Below are 25900 nucleotides of genomic sequence, written 5' to 3' on the forward strand. Positions count from 1 at the left end.
CATATTCGCCGTCGATCCTTACTCCTAAGCCTTCCCAGTTTAATAGCTTGAATACTTCTTCCAAGCATGCAGTGAATAGCATTCGAGAGATTGTGTCTCCCTGTCTGACCCGTTTCTTTATAGGTATCTTCCTACTTGTGGTGAATTATGGTAGCTGTGGAATCTCTGTAGATATTTTTCAAGATATTTACGTAAGCGGTCTGTACTCCTTGATTACGTAATGCCTCTATGACTGCTGGTATCTCTACTGAATCAAATGCCTTTTCGTAATCTAAGAAAGCCATATAAGGAGGCTGATTGTACTCTGCGGATTTTACGATTAACTAGTTAATGACATGGATGTGATCCATTGTAGGGTATCCCTTTCTGAAGCCAGCCTGTTCCCCTCATTGACTAATGTCCAGTGTTGCCCTTATTGTATTGCAAATTATGTTGGTGAATATTTTGTATAATACTGGGAGTAAGCTAATGGGCCTATAATTTTTCAATTCTTTAACATCTGTATTTTTAGGGATTAGTATAATGTTTGCATTCTTCCAGTTTTCTGGGACCCTTGAAATTGAGAGACAATTCGTAGAGAGAGCCGCCAGTTTTTCAAGCATTATGTCTCCTCCACCTTTGATTAAATCGACTGTTATTCTATGTTCTCCTAAAACTTTTTGCCGTTTCATCTCTTGCTAGGCCCTTCTGACCTTATCGCTAGTTATAGCAATAGTTTCTGCAATCTGTTCATTACTGCTTCGAATGGAGGTATCGTGGCTCCTCTGGGTACTGTACAGGTCAGTATACATGCAGAATTCCTCCGCTGCTTTTAGTATATTTTCTAGATGGCGGATGATATTACCCTGCTAATCTTTCAGTGCATACATCTTGTTTTTTCTTATGCCAAGTTTCCTTTTCACTGATTTCAGGCTCCATCCATATTTTACGGCTTCTTCAGTCTTTCTCAGGTTATAATTTTCAATATCCCTTATTTTCGCCTTGTTGATAAGTTTTGACAGTTCCCCGAATTCTATCTTATCTCTTGAGTTGGACACTTTATTTCTTTGTCGTTTCTTTATTAGGTCCTTTGTTACTTGGGAGAGCTTCCCTGCTGGTTGCGTTGGTGCCTTACCTCCCACTTCGATTGACGCCTCTGAAGCCAACCTATTTCCGGTTTCATTCATTACCTCTATGTCATCTTCATCCCTCTGTTCTAAGGCTGCGTATTAGTTGGTAAGTACCAGCCTAAATCTGTTTGCTTTTGCTATTATTACGTCTGGGATGGCCTGTTTCTTCTTGAATAATTTTACTCTTTCGCACTTCAAATTGAGGTGAATCCTCGCCCTCACTAACCTATGATCCCTGCACTTTAGCCTACCCAACACTTCTACATCCTGCACTACGCTGGGATCGGCAGAAAGTATGAAACAATTTCTTTCTTGTTTCAAGATTAGGGCTGTTCCAGCTCCACGTTTTGTTGCTACACTTCCTAAAAAGATGTTCATTATTCGCAGCTTATTCCTTTCTGCGAATTCTACCAGCATCTTTCCTCTAGCGTTCCTAGAATCGACGCCGTAGTTGCCAATTGCTTGTTCACCAGTCTGTTATCCCCCACTTTTGCATTGAAGTCTCCCATAACTACAGTATACTGAGTTTGCACTTTTCTCATCGCTAATTCAACATCTTCATAAAACTGATCTACATCATTATAGTGGAGTTCGGCGTTGTTTGTGCGGGCGGCTGCATGCAAGGGTCACGCGGGGTGGGTCAAAATCGACGCGTGGTTCGACACCAAGACGACGGAAGAGAGTTATAGCCATCGGGGGTGGTGGACCCGCGGTCAACGAAGGGCGCGTAAGCGAGTTGACTGTGAGTCGGGCTTCCGCCAGTCGGTTCGCGGAAGCAGTGCAGTGGCTTTGAAGTCAACCCCTCACCGCTGAACCGCACCATGCCGATACTTTCCGCAAACGGTCCAGATGCCCCAACGGGGCGTGGAAGTGTTTTCTTCGGAGAAGTGTGTCTTGCGAGGTTGTGAGACAAGAGACTCGTTGCACGGCAAATGATTCGTGGCAACGGCCTTGACGTATTAGGACTCCGGATAGTGTCACACTGGAGCCACATATTGTGCCCACTGCGCGCACCGCAGTTTGATTGGACGAACGATGGGGCGAGAGGGTTGCTGGGGAGGCTTTTAGGTACGTGCAGGGCCGTTGGAGGGGGATTCGGTGGAGATTCGGCTACGGGAAAGAAGACCAAGAATTCTAACTTTTGACACGTATTTTGATGTCCTTGTAAATATTTTCTATTCTATCGCTTGCCTATTCTATCTTAATAAACAATTAACCCCTTTGTAAACAGCGTCACAGCCTTGCCTACTGTAATGTGACTTTGCGACATCCACAATATATCCAAGTTTCCCTCACAGACATCGAGGTGAACATACTATCATCGTTACTGGACGTTGGAGCGTAGGTCTGTACTACCTTATACCCCATATTAAATTTGATTGTGACTACTGCTACCCTCTCATTAATGCTGTATAATTCGTCAATGTTGCCCGCTATGTACTTATGAATTAGGAATCTTACCTCGTATTGCCTCTTATCTGGGAGACATCTATAGTAGAGGACATGGCTGTTGGTCAGCACTGTAAAAGCCTCATCAATTCTTCTAATCTCCCTAAGGCCAATGATATCCCAAACAATGTCAGATAGTTCCTCAAAGAGTCCTGCTAAACCAGGGTCTTAGTTACCAGAGATTCTCAGCCCCCTTTGTTGTATTACAGGTCTGACCGCCGCCTTGGTAAGGTGACCTGCAGCTGCTGGGGACTAAGGGCCATGGGATAACTGCAGAAATCATGAGGCAGGGATTGGCCGAATACTGCACCAGGAAGGACAATTCCTGCTCTGGTGAGGGAGCGTCTTTGTTGAAGCTTAGTGGGCCATCCTAATTTGGTTGTACCTGGATTAGTATAGCCTCACGCCCTCTCGGCATCATTTGCCGAAAAAATCTATCGAAAATAGTAGACAGAAAAGAACGAAGGAAAAGAAGAACACGACACAAGCGCTGTCTGTTTAGCGCTGGTAATTAGTGCTGTTAGTTAGCGCTGTTAATTACCACCAACTCGCCGAACTTTTTCTTCTAGTTTAGTAGACAGACGCAACAGAACATGCAAAAGCAAAAGCGGCACAGAACAGGACAGCTGTCCGTAGATTGTGCGCACTTTCTTTTCCGCGAATGCTTTATGAGAGATTACAAAGGCGAAGGTACGTCAACTCCCCTGTTTCTACACTGTACGCGATATGACAGGCGTAGTTGCGGGTAGTTCGCAGAACTGTAACTCGTATTGTAAAACTTTTCATTGGCCTCTTTCTCTTGATTAATGTATACTCTCAACACAATGATCCTTGTTAGGCATAAGCAACGCTCAAGGACTGTGAGGCACTAGAAATTGAACTTGTGGTCCTTTTTCATACCGAAAACGCACATTCTTTTAATTTCTCAACTGTTTTAAATGTTTTTCAATGTGCTGACAGCTTTCCGTATCTAAGTGCTGTGACAGTGATTATGCTAAAAAACGCTGCAGTGGAGATTCTATATCATCGCAGCTGTAATGTCATTGTTGCCTGTGTTTCTGCGTATTAGAGTAGCTCTCTGAGTGCATCATTTGACTAATCAAAAAAATAAGAAGAAAGAAGAACGAAGAAAAGGCTCTTTCTACAAAATAGTTCTCAAACATCTGAGCTTACACTGAGCAGCTTCTGTTTGAACAAGAAATTGTCAACATAATAAACTAGCCGAATTAAAGAAAGTGCAGATCGAGTGCTCACGGTCAGGCAAATCTTTTGATAGCAGATTTCAGCGCACTAGCTCTATAACAATTTCAAAAGTATAAACGTACTAAGTTGAGTAATGTGCAGTAAGTGAGCATTTTCTGGTTTACAATTTCTCTATTGAACGGTAACTATCCACTGCCCACGAAATTTCACATGGTATTTATATTATTTGTAAACCAGAGCCTGTACTTTGAGACCAAATTCTCACAGAAAATTAACGTTGAATTACAGCTGTTACATTGCACATTTCGCTAGAAAAAAAAAAAAAAAAACACTTCAGAGGTTGTCGGCGCCATTTGTACTGCGTGCACGCATGTAAAATTCTGAAACTCTAGGCTTGGAGTCATGCTATGCTTTCAAAATCTATCTGAGTGCCAGGCATTCTTGTCGAATGTAGACCCATTCTTTTTTCTTGCCGGGTATCTGACCATTCTTCTGGGCCAGTTTGGAAGGCAGTGCAATTTAATACTGCCCCTCATATAGCGATCTAGGACAGCATTTGGAGAGCACAGCTATTATCAAACTCCCAGATAGCGCTCTACGTGACCTTCAAACCCGGTAGAGTGCCAATGAACAATGCATACAATCACAGTCGCTTGACACATCCGCTGTGTGGCTTCTTGGCGTGGCGCACCTGGGTTGTCCCGCAAGAGCGAAATGACAAAAGGAATGACCCACATTGGACTTGCACCACCCTAATCGGTGAATCGAGCAGATGAAACCACCACGGATGTCACCACTCAAGACACTATCGAAACCACAATTAGTGAATCGATGGACATTGAGTAATTATGTGAACTGACGTACATATGTATAACTGTAGGTACTCGAACAGGGTAAAATTTTAACGTTGTTCGTATATCATCATCGCTAACAATGCAATGCCATATAGACATTTCGTCTTGACAACCCACGGCGCACGTTTGGCTTCAGAAAATTGTCACGCTCTGCGAGTGCCATTCTGTTGATGAACAACAATGTTTTGCATTACGTAGCGCTGAACTTGAAGAAATGAAGAAATCCGTCCTTTCACTATTCAGAAGCGGCATGCTGTTCGCACAAATTTTAACACGCGACGTTAGAGCAATCTTTTGTTTGTATTGCGATAACACTTGCCATGCTGTCATGTTATTTGGCAGTTGTCATGCTGTCACGCTATCGACGCGCGTGCGCAGCCCACGCATGAAGCAGCTCAACGTCATAGCCTCTTAGAAAGAATTCCGGCAAACGCCTCTCCTCTTTCTTTTTTCTGGTGCTCGTGTTACGCTCTCAAAAGCCTGCAACATTAAACAGCGGTGATGACGGTCCACCGAACGTGATTCGACTTCGAATGTTCCGACTTTTCCTGCTTTGCCATTGACGACCTTCCTTGCATTTTGATTCTCACGGAGGCTGACGAATAGCCAAAGGGCGCAGAATCTGGTCAGCTGAAACCGATTGTTGTAAGGCTTCTGTCCCTCACCATGTCGCTCTTTTCTTTCTCTCTCGCAGAAAGGATGACCGTAAATACGCTTCTTCGAAGCCAGAAAGCGCCGACGACCAACCCCATTGATCAAGGAACTCTCAACGTAGACATTGGTGTTTGCGATTATAAAGATAACAGCCCGGACTCGCTTGGCGGTTATTAACATTAGCAATGGGCGCGTACATGCTGATTGCACTTCTCTGTAATGTAGCGGAGAGTTTGCATTTCTTCATTAATTTTACACCTTATCCATGACCTTCACGGCGTCTATACAAACCTCTCCAGACGAATGCATATGGCTTGAGCAGTGTTTTGGCCGAGGACAATGGTTGCACGAAGCGGTGAAACTGCTGGAAAGCTTGTCGAACGGCGACGTAACATCGCATTATGCAATGATCGATAGCATTTCGTTCGCTATGAAAATTCTGCAAGCCTGGCGAACAGAAATCCCACAATCTTGACTTCATTTCTTTATGTTAAGCATTTCTATTTAAGCGTAAAAACGTTCAACAACAAAGTATGTCCCTCTTTATTTGTAATCTTTTGTTTTGGCGATCAAGTCGGATAATTAATTAACTAGCACGTACCACTTAGCCAAGTAGCACGTTGCTTTTAAACACATTTCGGTAAATTGTGCTTGGCATCTTTACGTATAGGTTTCAATAGCGCGTCATTTCCGAAATGTCGGACGCATCGTGGTTAAACTTGGTTTTTTTTTTTTTATTGATATGATATAAGGAGATGTTGGCGCGCAATTTAAGGCGTCGGCTACTCCTTGTCTCTTGGGTGGTTCCGTCATACATCATTCCGGTTTCAAGCTTACATATCAAATAATCTTTTCACACAAGCACCAGCACTTATCACGCAACGTTTCCACAGGAAGACTATGACATAAGGAACATATGGTACATACAATATACAATGTAAATGTCTCCACACTTATGTAGACGAAAGTCTCAAAAGTACAAACGATACTGTCGCCTAATAACACATTGTATAGTCAGCGGGTGGTACATACATAGTGTAAATCTATTATCACATACAGTCGCAACAGAACAGTCAACATAACATAATTCCCAAACAGATGCATATATAGAGTGACATTGAAATGAACAGAACAATGGAAGCGCTAATAACGTCCAACAATGCCGCTGTCTTCAAGAAAAGTCTTTAGTGCTTTTAAAGCGCTCTTCTGCAAGGCCGTTGTTGGCCAAGGGCCCAAAAGTTTCCTTAAACTGAAAGGTCTGCGGTCTAATTTAATTAGCGCTGATTTAAGTCGGCATCTTAGTGCGTCGTGATGTGGGCAATTTAGAAGGAGGTGATATATATCTTCATCTACAAATCCACAATCACATTCGGGGGTTTCCGCTCGGCCAATTCTGTGTAAGAAATGCTTTGTGTGGGCAGTGCCTAGCCTTAATCTATGAATAAGTGTTTCCATAGTTCTATCTAATGACAATAAAAATTTTAATTCAATAAATGGATCAATATGGTATAAGTCAGAGCTCTTAGAATTCTGGTCAAACCAAGTGTTTCTAGACATGTTGAAAAACGTTGTCCTTATAATGCAGCGTAATTCATTCTTTGATATTGGGAGCGCTTGTCGTGCTGCTTCATCGGCTGCTGTGTCGCCAGGAATGTTGCAATGCCCTGGTATCCACCGGAATGCTATTGTATGTTTCACTTCGCTTGCCTTTGTGAGGTTTTTAAGTGTTTCATATATTATACTGTCGCTGAATGTTTTCCCCTTTGTGCTCCAGAGTGATGTTAGAGCCGCCTGTGAATCGCTGAAAATTACCGATTTTTGCGCATCTGTTACTGACAATATAAATTTTATCGCACATAGGATTGCGAACAGTTCAGCCGTTGTGGATGAAGTCGCACGAGCTAACTTAAATGATTCTTGTATGTTGAGGTGCGGTATAATGAATGATGAAGTTGAAGAGATTGCTGTACTGGAGCCGTCTGTATAAACGTGTGTGTATCCTGAATACCGCATATATATCTGGTATAGTGCTAGTGGTTGAGCAGCTTGAATGAACATGTCTCTTTTTCTGAATATCCCATCTACTGACAATTCGATTTTTGGAACTGTAAGCAGCCATGGAGGATATTCGATGTCTGAGTTCCAAAATTCATTTCGTGGCAATATGTGAAGATTTTCTTGAATTTCTATATGAACATAACTTCTATCTCGTTTCATTATGTCTAGAGCCAATGGGTGGTTTTTATGCTGGGTTTGAAGACGGAAATAATGCCGGCATGTTTCTGTAGTTCGCATAACTGGAAATGGTAATTGGCGAGCCTCAGCTATTACGAGAGAACTAGAAGTCGCTCGTGGAACTCCTAGACATAGGCGTAGTCCTCTAGCTAAAGGTCTTTGAAGTCGCTCTTCTGACGTGTGGGAAAGTCCGTGTAAGTTGGGCGCGCAATATGCAATTTTTTGTCGTATTAATGCATTGTAAACAGTCAGCATGGACGATACTGATCCGCCCCATGATGTGCCTGCAAGCCTGCGAAGTACAGTCACTATGGCATTGACCTCGTTTTCGAGTTTTTTTATGTGGGGTGCCCAGGATAGCTGCCTATCAAGTATTATGCCAAGAAATCGATGCTGTGTGAAAATCATTAGAGGGTGTCCTTCCAGATTAAGAGTGAATTTTTTTAACTGCCTCCGAGTGAAGGGCAATACAGCAGTCTTTGCGTGTGATAGTACCATTCCTCTTTCTCTCAAAAATTGGTCGATGATATTTATGCCGTCTTGCAATGTCATCTGAAGTAGTTGAACATTAGACCCAGATGTCCAAATGCACACATCATCTGCATACAGTGAAAACTTTAACTGTAATGGCAGCCTTCGCGTTAAATCAGCCATGACGCAGTTAAAAAGGAAGGGGCTAAGTACGCTTCCCTGTGGTACTCCCTGTTTGACAACATGTTCAGCACTATTTCCTTCACCCGTCTGAACAAATATTTTGCGACCTGATAAAAATTCAGAAATCCATCGCAAGGACCTGCCAGACAGACCAAGTTCCAACATGCTTAGCAGAACATGAACGTGACTAACAGTGTCAAATGCCCTCTTGATGTCTAGGAATACTGCTATAGTCATGTTTCCACGTGCATGCTCGTGCTCCACACAAGTTACTAAATCTAATATTACATTCATTGTGCATCTATGTTTTCTAAAACCTACTATGTAGTTGGACAACACATTCGTTTCATTACACCACCATTGAAGTCGCGCGTCAATCATTTTCTCCATTACATTGCATAAACAACTTGTCAAACTAACGGGGCGGAAGGATTCAAGGCACAAGGGCGTCTTACCAGGTTTTAATATTGGTATGATTCGGGTGACTTTCCAAGAGTCAGGTACAGTTTCCTCTATCCATAAGTTATTATAGATTGGTGTTAATATGTATAAAGTGTGTTTTGGGAGGAGCGTTAGAAATGCATGATGGGTCCAGCAAATAATTGCTGTTTGCATATCTACATGAGGTTACGGGTTCATATTGGCCGGCTGTGTGGGAAAGGAGACAAATTATTCAGTGAATAGTGCCTGCAAAGCCGCATCCTCCGGAGTGTCAGTGCATTTACTCACTTAAAAGCATGCTCCAAGTGCTCTTGGTCTATCTAGGTTTTTCTTGCTGTGTACACTATTTGTTCGTTAAGTTGTATTTGGTATTTTATTAACCTTGTTGTCGTTGTGTATTACAGGAGGTGAGCCTGTAAAAGTGGGCCTTAGAAGGACCCATTATCGCGCAAATATAAAGAAATGAACCCACACAGCTAATATGTACGAAGAACAAACGAAGACGCAAAGAACAAAAGCAAGAAAGTCACAGTCTCTCTCGCAAGCGAAGCATTGATTGCGATACCACATTATTGGACAGCTATACGAAGCAACGTTAGTCGTTTTATCAGCTGCTGAAACTGCTGTAATTATTTGCTTACTAACCGAATTAACAAGCGCGCACTAAAACAGGAACACATACCACTCGATGACCGCAGGCACTCGCTGTCAGAACGCTGGCGTAATAAAGAGCGGTAGCAACGGCGAGCGAATTCACCCTTCGTACTGCCTCTCGCTTCAACGCAAACCATTGGGAGCGAGCTCCACCCCTGGAAAAGCTAGCGCCACCGTCGGCGTGACGTGGCATGATTAATCACGTGGACACGGAGGCCGCGTCGGCTGCTTCGGAAGCGCCGAAGCGAGCTGAAAACGAAAGTTTAAAAGTCCCAGCTGCGCCGCGGTTCTGATTAAGTGGCGCGGCTTTACCGCCTTGGGTGTCTGCTTGACATCATTTGAAAGTACTATAATAGGTAGTGGCTGCCTTTGGATGCGTGCAGCATGGTAGGCTACTGCTCGGTGCCGCAGTGCCGGACGTACGCAACGGACCCCGGTGTCAACCTGATTCACACGAAGCCGCCGGACAAGGAGGTGCGTGAAGCTTGGCTCGCGAAACTTAGAACCGGCAGACAGCAATCGGCTACAACTCCGGTACGCAGCAAGCATAGACGCAAGGAAGATTTCTGTTACGGCGCCCGGACTGCGATGTTTGGTGAGTAGCAGAAAACGCGCACTGGGATGCTCGCCCGCGCCCGCTGCCCGGTTAATGTCATGACGGTTTGGCCACTGAACTGGTTGATCCTAGATACTGGCAAGTTCACTGGAACGGAAAAGGAGCGGTAAGCACACGTTTAAAAAATTCGTGGCATATGGCCATGTTTGTGTTATCAATTAATTAATGCACTGGATTACAAAAAAGAAGCAGAGGGATATCGGACGCTGAGAAGACCGATAAACATACAGTGCAAATCAACTTGAGAAATACTATTGAAATGTCCAAGAATTCAGAAGACAAAAAAAGATTGAATCGTCGTGATGGCACATAACAGTCGCCGTAGGCGTCGAAGTCTCTATGACGAAATTATTTTTGAGCAGTTCTGATAGCGTCCACCGAACAATGGTTGCTAGTGTACTGTAAAATGTTCATATGCTGCTGCCTAAAGCTCACGCCACGGCGCGAAAACGCGCTCACAGCGAAAGAAAAACATTGTGCGTGGACATGCATGCAGACGCGCAGTCAGTCGCTGCGAACCCCTGCGATCGCTGCATTCAGGCTTCGTTCTGTTATGCGCCATTTGGTTATACAGACCGCCCACTATAAGAAAATATTTCACATAGTTTACTCTCAGAGCTTGCCTCCCTATCACGCAAGAAGATGGTTCGGGAGACTCCATCGCGGCGACCACGCGCGGTGGACACGTGTCCACTGTACGTATTCGGTAAAGAGGCCGGACAGGCCGCCATTGGAATATGAACCTGGCAACGTTTAACGCTAGAACGTTATCTAGTGAGGCGAGTCTAGCAGTGCTATTGGAGGAATTAGAGGGCAGTAAATGGGATATAATAGGACTCAGTGAAGTTAGGAGGCCAAAAGAAGCATATACAGTGCTAAAAAGCGGGCACGTCCTGTGCTACCGGGGCTCAGCAGAGAGACGAGAACTAAGAGTCGGATTCCTGATTAATAAGAACATAGCTGGTAACATACAGGAATTCTATAGCATTAACGAGAGGGTGGCATGTCTTGTTGTGAAACTTAATAAGAGGTACAAAATGAAGGTTGTACAGGTCTACGCCCCTACATCTAGTCATGATGACCAGGAAGTCCAAAGCTTCTATGAAGACGTGGAATCGGCGATGGGTAAAGTCGAAACAAAATACAGTATACTGATGGGCGATTTCAATGCCAGGGTAGGCAAGAAGCAGGCCGGAGACAAGTCAGTGGGGGAATATGGCATAGGCTCTAGGAATAGCAGAGGAGAGTTATTAGTAGAGTTTGCAGAACAGAATAATATGCGGATAATGAATACCTTTTTCCGCAAGCGGGTTGGCCGAAAGTGGACGTGAAGGAGCCCGAATGGTGAGACTAGAAATGAAATCGACTTCATACTCTGCGCGAACCCTGGCATCATACAAGATGTAGACGTGCTCGGCAAGGTGCGCTGCAGTGACCATAGGATGGTAAGAACTCGAATTAGCCTTGACTTGAGGAGGGAACGGAAGAAACTGGTACATAAGAAGCCAATGAATGAGTTAGCGGTAAGAGGGAAACTAGAGGAATTCCGGATCAAGCTACAGAACAGGTATTCAGCTTTAACCCAGGAAGAGGACCATAGTGTTGAAGCAGTGAACGACAATCTTATGGGCATCATTAAGGAGTGCGCAATAGAAGTCGGTGGTAACGCCGTTAAACAGGAAACCAGTAAGCTATCGCAGGAGACGAAAGATCTGATCAAGAAACGCCAATGTATGAAAGCCTCTAACCCTACAGCTAGAATAGAACTGGCAGAACTTTCTAAGTTAATCAACAAGCGTAAGACAGCGGACATAAGGAACTATAATATGGATAGAATTGAACAGGCTCTCAGGAACGGAGGAAGCCTAAAAGCAGTGAAGAAGAAACTAGGAATAGGCAACAATCAGATGTGTGCGTTAAGAGACAAAGCCGGCAATATCGTTACTAATATGGATGAGATAGTTCAAGTGGCTGAAGAGTTTTATAGAGATTTATACAGTACCAGTAAAACCCACGACGATAAGGTGAAGGAGAATAGGCTAGAGGAACTTGAAATCCCACAAGTAACACCGGAAGAGGTAAAGAACGCCTTGGGAGCTATACAAAAGGGGAAGGCAGCTGGGGAGGATCAGGTAACAGCAGATTTGTTGAAGGATGGTGGGAACACTGTCCTACAAAGATCGGCCGCCCTATATACACAATGCCTCACGACCTCGAACGTACCGGAATCTTGGAAGAACGCTAACATAACCCTAATCCATAAGAAAGGGGACGCCAAAGACTTAAAAAATTATAGACCGATCAGCTTACTGTCCGTTGCCTACAAAGTATTTACTAAGGTAATCGCAAATAGAATCAGGAATACCTTAGATTTGTGTCAACCAAAGGACCAGGCAGGATTCCGTAAAGGCTACTCAACAATAGACCATATTCACACTAACAATCAGGTGATAGAGAAATGTGCGGAATATAACCAACCCTTATATATAGCCTTCATTGATTACGAAAAAGCATTTGATTCAGTCGAAACCTCAGCAGTCATGAAGGCACTACGGAATCAGGGTGTAGATGAGCTATATGTAAAGATACTGGAAGATATCTATAGCGGTTCCACAGCCCCCGTAATTCTCCACAAAGAAAGCAACAAAATCCCAATAAATAAAGGCGTCAGACAGGGAGATACGATATCTCCAATGCTATTCACAGCATGTTTACAGGAGATATTCAGAGACCTGGAGTGGGAAGAATTGGGGATAAAAGTTGATGGAGAATACCTTAGCAACTTGCGATTCGCTGATGATATTGCCTTGCTTAGTAACTCAGGAGACCAATTGCAATGCATGCTGACTGACCTGGAGAGGCAAAGCAGTAGGGTGGGGCTGAAAATTAATCTACAGGAAACTAAAGTAATGTTTAACAGTCTCGGAAGAGAACAGCAGTTTACGATAGGTAGCGAGGCACTGGAAGTGGTAAGGGAATACATCTACTTAGGGCAGGTAGTGACCTCGGATCCGGATCATGAGACTGAAATAACCAGAAGAATAAGAATGGGCTGGGGTGCGTTTGGCAGGCATTCTCAAATCATGAACAGCAGGTTGCCACTATCCCTCAAGAGGAAAGTGTATAACAGCTGTGTCTTACCAGTACTCACCTACGGGGCAGAAACCTGGAGGCTTACGAAAAGGGTTCTGCTGAAATTGAGGACCACGCAACGAGCTATGGAAAGAAGAATGATAGGTGTAACGTTAAGGGATAAGAAAATAGCAGATTGGGTGAGGGAACAAACGCGGGTAAATGACATTTTAGTTGAAATCAAGAAAAAGAAATGGGGAGGAACGAAGAAGAAGAAGTCCCTCCGAGCGGCCGCTGCTTCTTCGGTGAGATATTATTTTCTGTTTTATTCGAAGAATCAGTGCTGTGTTGAGACTTCACTGCTGTCCAGGGAGAACAGACATCCCGTGGGATTCCTGTGTGCTAGTGATCCCGCTCAATATCGCGTGGTTTGGCTGCGCTGCGCAGCACATCTACGCCTACCACGGCGGTAGGCAGCAAAGAACACCGGCACGAGCCATATGTCCGACAGCGCGTTCCTAGGCGCATGAGTGCCGCAGAATCGGCGCCGCACTCGGAAGTGCCACAACAAGCGCCCAATGTCATCAAGCCGGCGACGCTAGTTTTCAACGCCGCCCTACCTTCCAGCGCACCGTCAGTGAATATGGCTGAGACAAGCGACAGTGAAGCCAAGAAACCACGGGTTGACGACGACAAGACATCAACCTATGACCTAAGTGAAGATGAAGACATAGACTGCGATGAAACGCCGTTCTCCTTGGTAACGTATAAAAAGAAGCGGCCTGAGGGGATTCCAGTTGTTTTTCGACCCTCACAGGAAGGACGCAACTTCTGGCAAGTGAATCCTAACCGAGCTGCGTCGGAAATTGTCTCCGCGGCAAAAGAAAAAGTGCAGTCCTTCCGCGTGAATAGAGATGGAAGTTTCTCTGTCAACGTTACTTCAGTCTCATCTGCAAGACATCTACTGTCGATGAGCGAAGTGGCTGGTTTGGAAGTCAAGCCATTCATTCCGGCGTCTTATACCAAGAATGTTGGCAAGATACGCCATGTGCCAGTTGAGTATACGGAAGAACAACTGGTTGACTTCCTGAAGGATTTTGGAGTGACATCAGCCCGTCGTCAGGCGCGCTACAATCGCCAAGAAGATGGAGCGGTAGAATCACGCCCTCTGAGAACCGTCATCCTCCATTTCAGAGAAGACAAACCAATGCCTCAACGAGTGCATTTAGGTTTTACGAGTCACCCCGTAGAAGAATATCATGGCCCTGCCCTAAGATGCTACAACTGCCAGAGATTTGGACATCTAGCGAAGAACTGCCGCAGTCAGCGTCGCTGCAAGATATGCTCTGAAGACCACAACCATTCAGAGTGCAAGTCTGTGTGTCAACCAAAGTGTGCCAACTGTGGTGGAAACCATACAGCTTCCTACTCCGGGTGCCCTCAGAGCAGAGCTGCCTCACGGTTACGCAGACATGAGCTAAAATACGGAAGGCTGCCTCCTCGTAATGCGCCCCCACCCAACCTTGATGCTGTAAGATGCGCGCCTCCAACTCCTAGCAAAGAAAAAGAGCAAGGGGTCCATATGAGCTATTCTGCAGCTCTGAAACACTCAGGTCGACAACGTTCTGACAGCGAGCGGCATGATCCCCCCTCAGAGAATGCTACTCATCTTGCCCAGACTTCGAGTGAAATTCGCCGACCTTCTCAGCAACGCCCTCAGCCCGCGACACAGCAACCTCATCTAACGTCTGAGCGACTGCCTCAGCATTCGCCTCAACCACACCAGTCATCCCAGCGACCATCTCAGTCAACTCTTCAGCGACCTGCTCCGAGCCCGCATGGAGCTTCAGCGTCGTTTGGTGATTACGCGTCTTTACCTGTAGCACAGATGATCCTGCCCATGCTATTCACAGCTCTGCGTGCAATTCTAAGTGCCATTCCACAAGCAAACAATCTACCAGAGGTAAAAGCACTGCTTTCTATGGAATCGTTGGTGCTTCCACAACCACCAACAGCTCCACGGCAGGCTTACAATGAATAATCGTTACAACAATGTTTTCGTATTTCAGTGGAATGCTAATAGCCTTCGAAATAAGTCAGCTGATTTTCGCAAACTACTAGCTCAACATAAGTTTCCTGTTTTATGTATACAGGAGGCAGGCGTAAGAGATGACTTTCGTCTTTCAAACTATGTTATATATAAATCATCGCGCATTGCCGGAAATAGCAGAGCGATGTTATGCGTGAGAAAGGACTTGCCGTCCTATTTAATACAGTCGAGCGATCTAAATATACCGGAGTTCGTTGCATGCAAGATATCCTTTAGAAATACAAGTGTCACAGTGATCAGTCTTTACCTACAATGTGCTAGCAAAATATCAGTTGACAGCTTGGTGAATGTGTTTGGTATCGCAAACTCGCATGTGCTGGTTTGTGGGGATTTCAACGCACATAACGTCATCTGGGGCAGTGAATATAACGATTCCCGCGGAAGCATCATAGAGTCTGCCGCAGAAAAACGTAATCTGATCGTGTTAAATGACAGCTCTCCAACGTTCTTGCGGGGGTATCGTTATTCAAGCTGTATAGATGTTACGCTCTGCTCACAAGACCTTCTTGATGGCGTTGAATGGTCAACGGACATAGAAACCCACGGTAGTGATCATTTTCCGATCCTGGTAAAACATCGCCAAATACGGAGTGAGGGTACCCGGCGCTACTCAAAATATACTAATTGGCAAAGTTTTCGTCACCATTTAAGTAACTCATTGGGTGAAAATCCGAGCTTTCAAAGTTTTGCAAATATACTGTGTGAGTCTTACGAGATCTGCACAAAACAAGTCACTGTTCCAAATGAATACGCTGCAGTCGACGGGGAATATGAATGTCTAAGAGCAATTAGAAGACGCGCAGAACGGGCTTACCGCCGCAGTGGAAAGCTGGATGACTACAATATGGCACAGAAAGTTCGGTCAACTTCGCGCAGACGCTTACAAAAATTAGGTACGAGAAGGTGGCGAGAATACTGCGCGTCGTTGTCTCCGTTTACTCCTGTTCCCAGAATATGGTCAGTTGTTCGATCTTTTAGTGGTCCAGTTACCCAGAGCCATCCCTTCCGAGCCCTTGCCGTAGCTCGAAGCACTCCAGAAACATCTGTTGCGGACGAATTCTGTCAACTTATATCCAGACCAGGAATTCTGTTTACTTGCCTACAATTTACAAGTTCGACAACACTAGCCGAACAGAAAGTTCGTGCGTGCTTTATGTCTCAACATCCTCAACTTGACTGTGAGTTTACTCTAAATGAATTGAAATGTGCTCTTTCGTCATGCCGTACAAAGACAACCGCAGGCCCAGATGGTGTCACGTATATGATGTTAAAGAACCTAGGCCCAATAGGAAGAATGGCTCTTTTGGAGATATTTAATGATATCTGGATAAGAGAGACACTTCCTGATTCATGGAAATTAGCCCGGATAATTCCAGTTCTAAAACCAGGAAAGTCTCCCCTTTGTCTTGACTCCTACCGACCCGTCAGTCTCACAAGCTGTTTTTCCAAACTAATGGAGAAGATGATAGACCGTCGACTGCAGTGGTGGTGTGAACACACAAATGTGTTTTCCAATTACATGACCGGTTTTCGACAAAATCGGGGTACAATGGATTCAGTATTGGACATTGCCACATGCGTCGAACATGAACGTAGTTGCGGAAATGTGACAGTAGCAGTATTTTTAGACATTCAAAGAGCATTCGACACTGTAAGTCACATACACATCCTTGCTGGTATGTTAGAGCTTGGCCTACATGGTCGAGCACTGCGATGGGTATCAAATTTCTTAAAAGACAGAAAAATATTTATGGAAACAATCGAAGGAGAGAGTAATTATCACAGCATCACGCAGGGCGTTCCGCAGGGCAGTGTTCTCAGTCCGTTTTTATTCAACTGTGTCATGGCAGCCTTGCCACTAAAGCTCCCGTCTGGTCTACAGTATTCGCTGTACGCAGATGACATCTGCATATGGGCCTCTGGATCTCATATACAAGACATTCAAACAACGCTGCAAGAGGGTCTTGATAATATCGACACCTTCTTAAAAGAAAGAGGCATGAGTCTTTCATACGCAAAGACAGCTGTACTTCCTTTCACTAGACGACAGCTGAATAATTTCCAACTTACGCTTAATGGGCAAACTTTGATGTTTGTGAAAGAGCACAAATTCCTTGGAGTTATCCTTGACCGCCAGCTAACATGGGCTTCACACATCCGCGCAATTGAAAAGCAGACCAATGCAGTAATAAACATACTTCGGCGACTCGCTGGCACAACGTGGGGGGGATCAGTCTCTTCACTATTACAGGTTCATAACGCACTCATAAAACAAAAAATTGCTTACTCGGCACCTATTCTCCATGGTTTATCGCAAACCTGTGAGGAACGTCTTCAACGTTTACTGGCAAGAGGGCTGCGAGTGTGTCTTGGGGTTCCGCAGGCGACCTCTAGTTCTTTAGTAATTGCTGAAGCTCGTCACCCACCATTTTCAATCATACGAGCGGTTGAAACATGCCGACATATTTACCGTATCTTAACCCAACACGAGAAGCATCCATTAAACCTTGCGCTTAGCGAAAGAAACAGAAGCAAAATTCACGATGTTGTTCGAGAACATAAAGCATTATTACCAAGATTTGAATTATTCAAAGTCGATGTTTGTTACCCTCCCTGGATGTTAACATGTCCTCAAATAGAATTATCGGTTGAAGGGATTATATCTAAGAGAGACATGTTCTTAGTAGCCGCACAACAACTGGCACTCTTCCAAATTTACTCCTTATATCCCCAGTACATCCACGTTTATACAGATGGTTCGTGTTATAAAAATTCCTCGACTTCAGCATTCGTCATTCCACATTTAGCGCTAGAGCAAACATTTAAATTATCCCGAGAGACATCTTCCACCGTGGCAGAACTGTTTGCAATCCTGTGTGCTTTGCGTTTCATAACATCAGAAAAACATTCGCAAAAATGGGTTATATTAAGCGATTCGCAAGCCGCTCTCACATTACTACAGAGCAATAAGAAAAATTCTTTGAACACTTCGCTGTTGTATGAGACACTCAAAGAACTTACAAAAGCAAGCGCAATGAACCACGTAATTGCATTCCAGTGGATACCTGGGCACTGCAATATTCCTGGTAATACTGCAGCGGACGCAGCTGCGAATCGAGCGCACAATAACGCGGAGACAACCAATCTTCCTCTATTGCGTAGTGAAGTCCGTCTGCTTCTGAGACAGACTTCTTGTCGCCTCAGCAAAACTACCTGGTTTAATCAGCAAACTAAAAACTCGGAATTATACTTTATAGACCCATGTATAAACTTATCAATGCCGGAAAATCTAAGGGACAACAGAAAATTTGAAACATTGATACACCGCCTGCGTCTTGGTACTGCATTTACAAAGCACTTCTTGTACAGGATAAAACGTGTCTCTAGTCCGCAGTGTTCTTGTGGCCATCCAGACGAAGATGTGAATCATCTTCTTCTCGAGTGCACGAAATACGACCCACAAAGAAGGGTACTGCAAGCAAATTTGTTGATGTTAGACAGAAGACCATTCACTCTAAAAAAGATACTTGGCCCATGGCCAACTGCGGGCCTTCAAAAAAGAGCGCTTCTTGCTCTGAAAAAGTTTTTAGAGGACACCAGCATTTTGGGAAAATATTAGGTATCAGATGATCCGAATACGCTAAATGAGTAACACAAACGATGTCTGTGGTTCATAATTGGTTTATGTGGTGATCGCAACTTTTACGCAATATGTATAATTCTCTTCTGTACTTGCAGTGCGTTACATGTGCTGTGTGTTTCGGCTGTACAAAATATCTGACTTTATATATGCGTACGTGGACTGAACTAAGGCACAGAACTTTGCACCTGATGTACTGTTGGACTGTATATTTTTTATTCATCCAGTGTTCTATTGAGTGCCATATTTCGTGTCGCTATTCTCCCTTTTTACGCAAATTTGTTTCCTTTGCCAAGTGACAAGGAGTAGCCGGTGCCACCATAAAGGCGCCAACCTCTCCTAATACTCACTTCAATAAAAAAAGAAAAAAAAAAAAAAGAAATGGGCATGGGCCGGACATGTAATGAGGAGGGAAGATAACCGATGGTCATTAAGGGTTACGGACTGGATTCCAAGGGAAGGGAAGCGTAGTAGAGGGCGGCAGAAAGTTAAGTGGGCGGATGACATTAAGACATTTGCAGGGACAACATGGCCACAATTAGTACATGACCGGGGTAGTTGGAGAAGTATGGAAGAGGCCTTTGCCCTGCAGTGGGCGTAACTAGGCTGATGATGATGATGATGATGATGATGATGATGATGATGAAAGAGATAGCGTCTGTAAACGATGCTGTGCTTTCAGTTTGTCGAAGATTATTATATCGACAGTCAAAAACTTCCCTCGTTTTGAAAGTACCTACATAAACGTCCAGGAGCGCTGCCGCGTGGTGTTTTTATTGAGCGCCGTAAGCGAAACCCAATAGGAGCGCGCCGCGTGATCCCTCATACTACGCGAAGGAGGCGCTTCCGACAGATGGCGACTCCGTAACTCATCGCCCCGAATAACACGCGAAAACACAGCGCACACAAAACCATCAGCTATCGCACCAGAGAAAGAAAACATTTTTATTAAAAAAAAAAAGTAGTAAGAATGTGCAGGTCGGCTAGCCTTCGAACCCGACGCTGATTGCCTCCGAGATAGGACGCGCGCGGTCGCGCTTAGCCCCCGCAGCTGGAGTAGAAGAGCAGAAGCGCACTATAACTTGCCCACTTCGCAACGCCTCCCCCCCTAACTCCCTTCTAGCGCGCGCACATCTCCCCGTCCCCTCCTTGCACGAATCAGAAGACGGCGTGCACCCTCCCGTCTTCTTCCTTTATGAGAGCGAGAACCCACCGCCGCATCAAGCCACCATCCTTCTCGACTCCCCCTCGCAAGCTTTCGCTCGCACCTACATACAGAGCACGGCGCGTGGCCGCGATGTTAGCGCACTTGGAATTTATATGGAACGTCATGCTGACGGCGTCGGAAGGGGAGGATGACGAAAGTTTGCCTGCAGTGTACATATTATTGCTATCGGAATAAATCAAGAACAGAATGTAGCCGGAGTAAAACATCCAATATAGCAAGCACACACTGTAACCTGCCATATTTAATACACAATTACAGAGCGCGATAAATCCGAATACGTGAACGCCAAAATCGCAGCGCGAATGAGCCAGAACACCAGTACACGGCAGTGTAGAAAAGAAAAATGTAATGCATGCAACTTCAAAGCGGGCTTTAGAAAGCAAATCGCGTTAGCAACCAGCCCCCATGAGACATTGCGTTGCAAATGTAATCATGAAGTCGGAGGCTTCTTTATGAACTCGAAGAAAGGACCAAAAATCACTCGCGCAAGTAACGTGTTGCTTTTCTGACCTGGCCTGCTTTCCATGTCGCAGACGTACTCTCCACGTCTGTCTCACTTTAATCTGGCGAACATTAACAACAATGTTCTCCCACCTCTCCCGCCAGATTGCACAATGCTTACTTCCAGTAAATCGAGCTAACACGTGCGGAACCAGTGAAAGGGAGGTAGTATGCGCAAGTGTTCATGAGTTTATATTCAGGGCAGCATTGTTCACGCCAACGGCCAACGCGACCATTGCCCTTTGCAGCACGTCGGCGGAGCGAGGACTCGCTTACAGTTCTTCATGAAACTAAAATTTATCATCCATTCGACGAAGCTTGCACGCACACTCAGTTACGCTTCGGAAAAGGTGAGAAAAAGTTCTGTGATGGCAGAGTGCCGAGTTCTGACAAATGTCCGGCTAAGACCTATATTGCGGCGCATGGTAATCGACAAGTACCGCAAAGCACATGCACTACGATCGAATATCTATTCTTAATACAAAGCAATGCCTCTGTTTTGCTTGTAACCAAATATGCAACAATCGATTAGAAGCCAAAGACAATCTGTCCGTTACTGCTACGCGGTCGTATTCGAAATAAAAGCATCTTCGCAGCGCCCATGAAATCATATATATACATATATATATATATATATATATATATATATACATATATATATATATATATATATATATATATATAGGGGTTCTCTTCAAAGTTCAGCACGCAGGACCCGACGTAACATACGCAGGAAAGAGACGACGAACTTTTTGGAAGACTTCCCTTATTTAACGTTTTCGGCTGGTGGACCAGCCTTCGTCAGAGTACAGTCGCCATTGTTCGCCAGTGTTCGCCAGTGTTCGCCAATCCCTGTACTCTGACGAAGGCTGGTCCACCAGCCGAAAACGTTAAATAAGAGAAGTCTTCTAAAAAGTTCGTCGTCTCTTTCCTGCGTATATATATATATATATATATATATATATATATATATATATATATATATATATATATATATAATGTGTGTGTGTGTGTGTGCCCTCTGTGTGTGTGTGTGTGCCCCCTTTGTGTCTGTGTGTGTCACGGCCGGATTACAATGGCTCTCGATTTCCTTGTTCTATATTTGTTTAGAAAAAAAAAAAGGGATTGCTATGTACAGTAAGAGGTATTGTATCGTAATATGAATCGTTAATGTGGTTGAGCTAATAACTTGCCTGAAGTACGGGTCCCCCTTGTAAAGGGCTTTGTGCGCATTTATTCATTTCAGCCTAATTTAATACGCCATACGCATTCGCTGTTATGGACCCCTAACTAACTTTCGACGCACAAATTCTTCGATTTAGTCATCCCACCCAGTGAGGGTGTGACCATGCCGATTGTACGCCTCTATTGTCTCATTAAGCTAAGCCGTCATTGCCCAAAGGACACTCCCCTCCTCCACAGCCACTCTTACGTAGCACACTTCAAGAAAGCCTACCAAGAGCCGCCGTTTCATCTCCACTAAAGTCTTTAGTGACGCTACAAGTCTTCTCAAACGTGTAAGATAGTGAAGGGGTACGTAAATATATAGATTTGATAGAGGTGCTGAGTTTAAACAAAGGCTGTAGATAATTTCCTGAGTGACAGCCTGGCATCATAAACCGGACAAGCAGATAAACAAGTGAAATTAAAAATGCGTACGAGCTATTCAGCACTAGTTCTCTCGCGTGGGAATGTTCGCGGCACAAAACTGCGCAGGGCGCAGAGTGTATGTTAAGTTCATGGCATTAGTAAAATTGGTCTAGAAATTAGCATGCCGACAGATATCATATGCATGAGCAGTTGAAATAAGTGCACTTATATGCTTTATCAATATTCATTTCTTCCGCAAACACAGAAACAGGTATTTACACGCAATCAAAGTACAACCTCTGGAGCTTTACCGTTCAAAGCCAAATTTGTTCCTTTCCGAGAGGCAGAGCTAAGTAACGTACGCCTAAATATCACCCTTACTTATTCTTTAATTTTTGAGTAGAAGCTTTCCGTTTCGATCTGCCACGTCAGCTCGCTGTGGACGGCCCCTGTTCACTCTCTATCTAACATGTGACAACAGCTGTGCGTCTCAAGTCTATAGTCATTATCGGTAATTTCGTCTATCAGAAATGCACATATGTCAAGCAAGTTGACGACCGATAACCTGGAAGAGAGGCGTTCGAAACTGAAGCCCTAAATTTGAGGCGCTAAAAAAGATCCAAGACTGATCGGTTTCCGTTAGACTGCACTAAAATAGAAGCCAACGACTTCACACATCTGCGTAGCGCATCGGGGAGGAGGAGGAGGAACTTTATTATCGCAGAAGCCGTTGCGCGGCTTATTCCTGGGTGGTTCCCTCTGGCAGGGCTCCACTGGCATCGGGGTACTTTCTCTCTATATATATAGGCAACGAAATACAGCTGGAGTTAATTTGTTGTTGTTTATTAAATGAAGAGATCCTGAAAAAATAGGCTAACGATGTGTCCGGCTATCCAAAATTATCGAACATAATCTACATCGACATAGGGATGTCAAAAAATGAAATTAAACAACAACAAAGAAACAGAAAAAGAAAGGGGGAAAAGCATAAAGGAAGAACAGTGGTGCAATCGCTTGCGCCTCTGCGCGGCAACGGTTAATAATAATTAATGTTTTACGTGCCGTTGAAAACAGGGGCAAGGCGGGAGATGGAAATTCATGACGATGAGCAAAATGAGAACAAGGTGAAAGCGGGTGCCAACGTTTCGACAAGTGTACTTCTCTTTTTCAAGGCTACATATGCTTCCCTCGGCACAGTATTTATAGGTAGGGTTCTTATAAAGGGCAGAGGGGGTAAGTCGGGTGGGTGATCGAGGCAACGAGTGCAGGTGTGTTGGCCGCGAGGGTGTAGAATTCAGAATAAAGGAGTGCTGTGCACAAGGCCGGTCACACGGTCGTCTGTCAGCCACGTGTCAACTGCCGTGTGTCAGCCGAAGTGTCAACAGTTTCCACAGCAGCCCTCCATTACCTGTTTCGCTGGTGGTCGCGAAAAAAAAATATACATAAGAAAAATACTGAAATGGAAAAATTCACTTTCAGTATTTTCTTTTATATATTTTATTTTTCACGAACATCGGTTTCTGCCGCTACTTCTATTATCTGTTTCAGAGGCACGATAGCCCACGACCACCAGCGAAACAGGTAACACAGTAGTGCTGTGCATGTCGCTGACACGCCCGTTGACACACGGCTGTTTGACACGTGGCTGACAGACGGCCGTGCGACCGGTCTTGTGCACAGCCCTCCTTTGTTCTCAATCCGCCTCTGGATAGATGGATGGATGGATGGATGTTATGAGCGTCCCCTTTGGAAGGGGGCGGTGGGTTGCGCCACCAAGCTCTTGCTATTATACTGCCTAATGTCCTACCAAGGTTAAACAATGAAAAAAGAAAAAAGGAACACTATGAACTACCACGCCCAAATTTTCTGATCGCCTATTGCGAACTGTGCTTTTGTAAGTCTCCGTCTTTTGTCTTGTCCCTACTTTTCTTCCACCAATCCTCCAATCGCCTCTTACTCTTACGAGTGCTGCACTCTGCCGCACGCCACTGGAAACGTTTGGAAGGGTGTCGGGGATTTTGCCGGTTGATTTGTGTACCTGCGCCCATGTTGAGTATACGTCGGTTGAGCATTTCGTGGATGGCGATTAATTATTAACGGTTTCTTCAAGGCAGCATGTCGTTCACCCATCGAATACAGTGGGCGAACAGGCCCGAGTGCGCTGTTGCGGTAACAGCGCTGCCGAAGAAGGCACGGTGAGATCCGTCTGCCGACGCGGCTGCCTTGAGTTCGTTGTCGCTGATGTCTGCGATTGCACATCGCTTTTTGTATTCCTTTTACGCATTCACTAAACATTTCGCATATTCAATAAGCCTTCGAGCCAAAGCGGTGCATTTGTTTACCTCTACAGCTTCAGATCGCTGTAAGCTTCGGTTTTTGTAGAAACGGCGCATCTCTGATGTGAAATAATCTCAAAACGTAGCAAAACACACAGAAGAGTCAGTATGAGCGGCCGAGTTCCCTAAACAACTGCAACTGTGATCCAGACACATATATATTACGGGCTTATATGTACTTATATATGCCATTTAATTCTTAAATATGCCGTGTAGTTCTCTCGAAAAAAGGCGGATGCCATCGCTGACACCGTGGGCAACTGAGCGAGTTTATGCTGCTGTATCGAATGCACTGTCTCTCCTTTCCTGTTTGACGCAGAGGTAAACAATGCTTCTTTGGAGTTAAGAAACAGGGAATGGGGTGATCACCTATTTCCGCTATGAGACGCGGATAGAAAAAAAAGAAAAAGAAAAGACAAGGAAACTTCAATGGCAGATTTTAGAGGTTCTTGTGCAAGTTCCTGTGACGAGTACTTATGAGCGCCGTACGCCTTCTTGATACGCTTAAGGACCTCCTCATGATCTCGAAAACCATTTGGTTCTAACGGAAAGCTTCGAGAGTCATTCAAATGTAACCTGAAAAACAAAAAGAAACAAAAAAATACTTCCGGACACTCTTGGCCAACACCAACAGACTTATCCGCAATCGCGCAGAAGTCCACCGCTTGTACGCAGGAGCATACGCGCACACTGTCCGCAGCCCCATCTATGGGCAAGCAGGACGTGCACGACACACCCGGTAAGTCAGATCTTAGCGAGGTGGCCTTTATCGAATAAGAATAGCAGTGCGGATGAGCTGGTTTGGGTCCACGGAGTAAAGCTTTTGCAGTGCGAACTGCTGAAGTGCGGAAAAACGAACAAAAACGGACGAAGGAGGAAGAATTGCAAGAGGATAATTGGGCAAACGGGCCGTTGCGTGAACCAAAAACTGGGGGAACACAAAAATGACTTAAAGGAAGAACTTCTAACCTAGTGTTGCACTGCAATGGCTGCTGATGAAAGCCTCAATTTAAATATGGGTGCGTGCTGGATCGCCATCACGAGAGGGGAACGCGAGAGATAACAGAGGCGGATTTTATTTAAACATTTGCCGACAGATCCGTCAGTCAACCATCAGTGGCTTTACACGACAAGGAGTTCGCTCTTTTGAGCCCTACGTCAACCCTAATCTTGTCTGGTTTTATGACGCAATCAGAACTTTATGGAACACACCAAACTTGAAGCACACACGTCTACACCGACTAGACCCTTCCCTTCGACTTCGGTTCCCATCTGGACTCTCTCGACTCGAGACAGCAGTGCTTTGCCGACTGTGGCTTGGTGTCGCTTACACATGATCTTTTGGCTTCCGAGTCGGTATGGACGAGAGCGCGGCTTGCAGTCACTGCGGCGGCGAGGATACTATAGAACATGTAGTTTGCCACTGTCCTCGATACAGCACGCACCGGCTGTCACTAGCGACCGCATTGGCACGCCTTGAGGCCACTTTCAGAACAGTCAGTCTTGGAATGCCGACATGAACTGTCGTCGCATCGAAAGTAGGCCAAGGCTTTG

The 25900-nt window shown here is 44.9% G+C and overlaps 1 long non-coding RNA gene across 5 annotated transcripts in view; it reads left to right on the forward strand.

Moving 5' to 3' along the window:
• The window catches only part of LOC129387601 (uncharacterized), a 108713-nt gene extending 103293 nt beyond the window's left edge, over positions 1-5420 (forward strand). For all 5 annotated transcript variants that reach the window (XR_011892801.1, XR_011892802.1, XR_011892798.1 and 2 more), the window contains 2 exons: positions 2768-2891; positions 5310-5420. This is a non-coding gene — a long non-coding RNA (uncharacterized lncRNA). The remainder of the gene's footprint in view (positions 1-2767; positions 2892-5309) is intronic.
• Positions 5421-25900: the final 20480 nt, after the last annotated feature.

The sequence above is a fragment of the Dermacentor andersoni genome, chromosome 2 (genome assembly GCF_023375885.2).
Source record: "Dermacentor andersoni chromosome 2, qqDerAnde1_hic_scaffold, whole genome shotgun sequence".
Lineage (NCBI taxonomy): Eukaryota > Metazoa > Arthropoda > Arachnida > Ixodida > Ixodidae > Dermacentor > Dermacentor andersoni.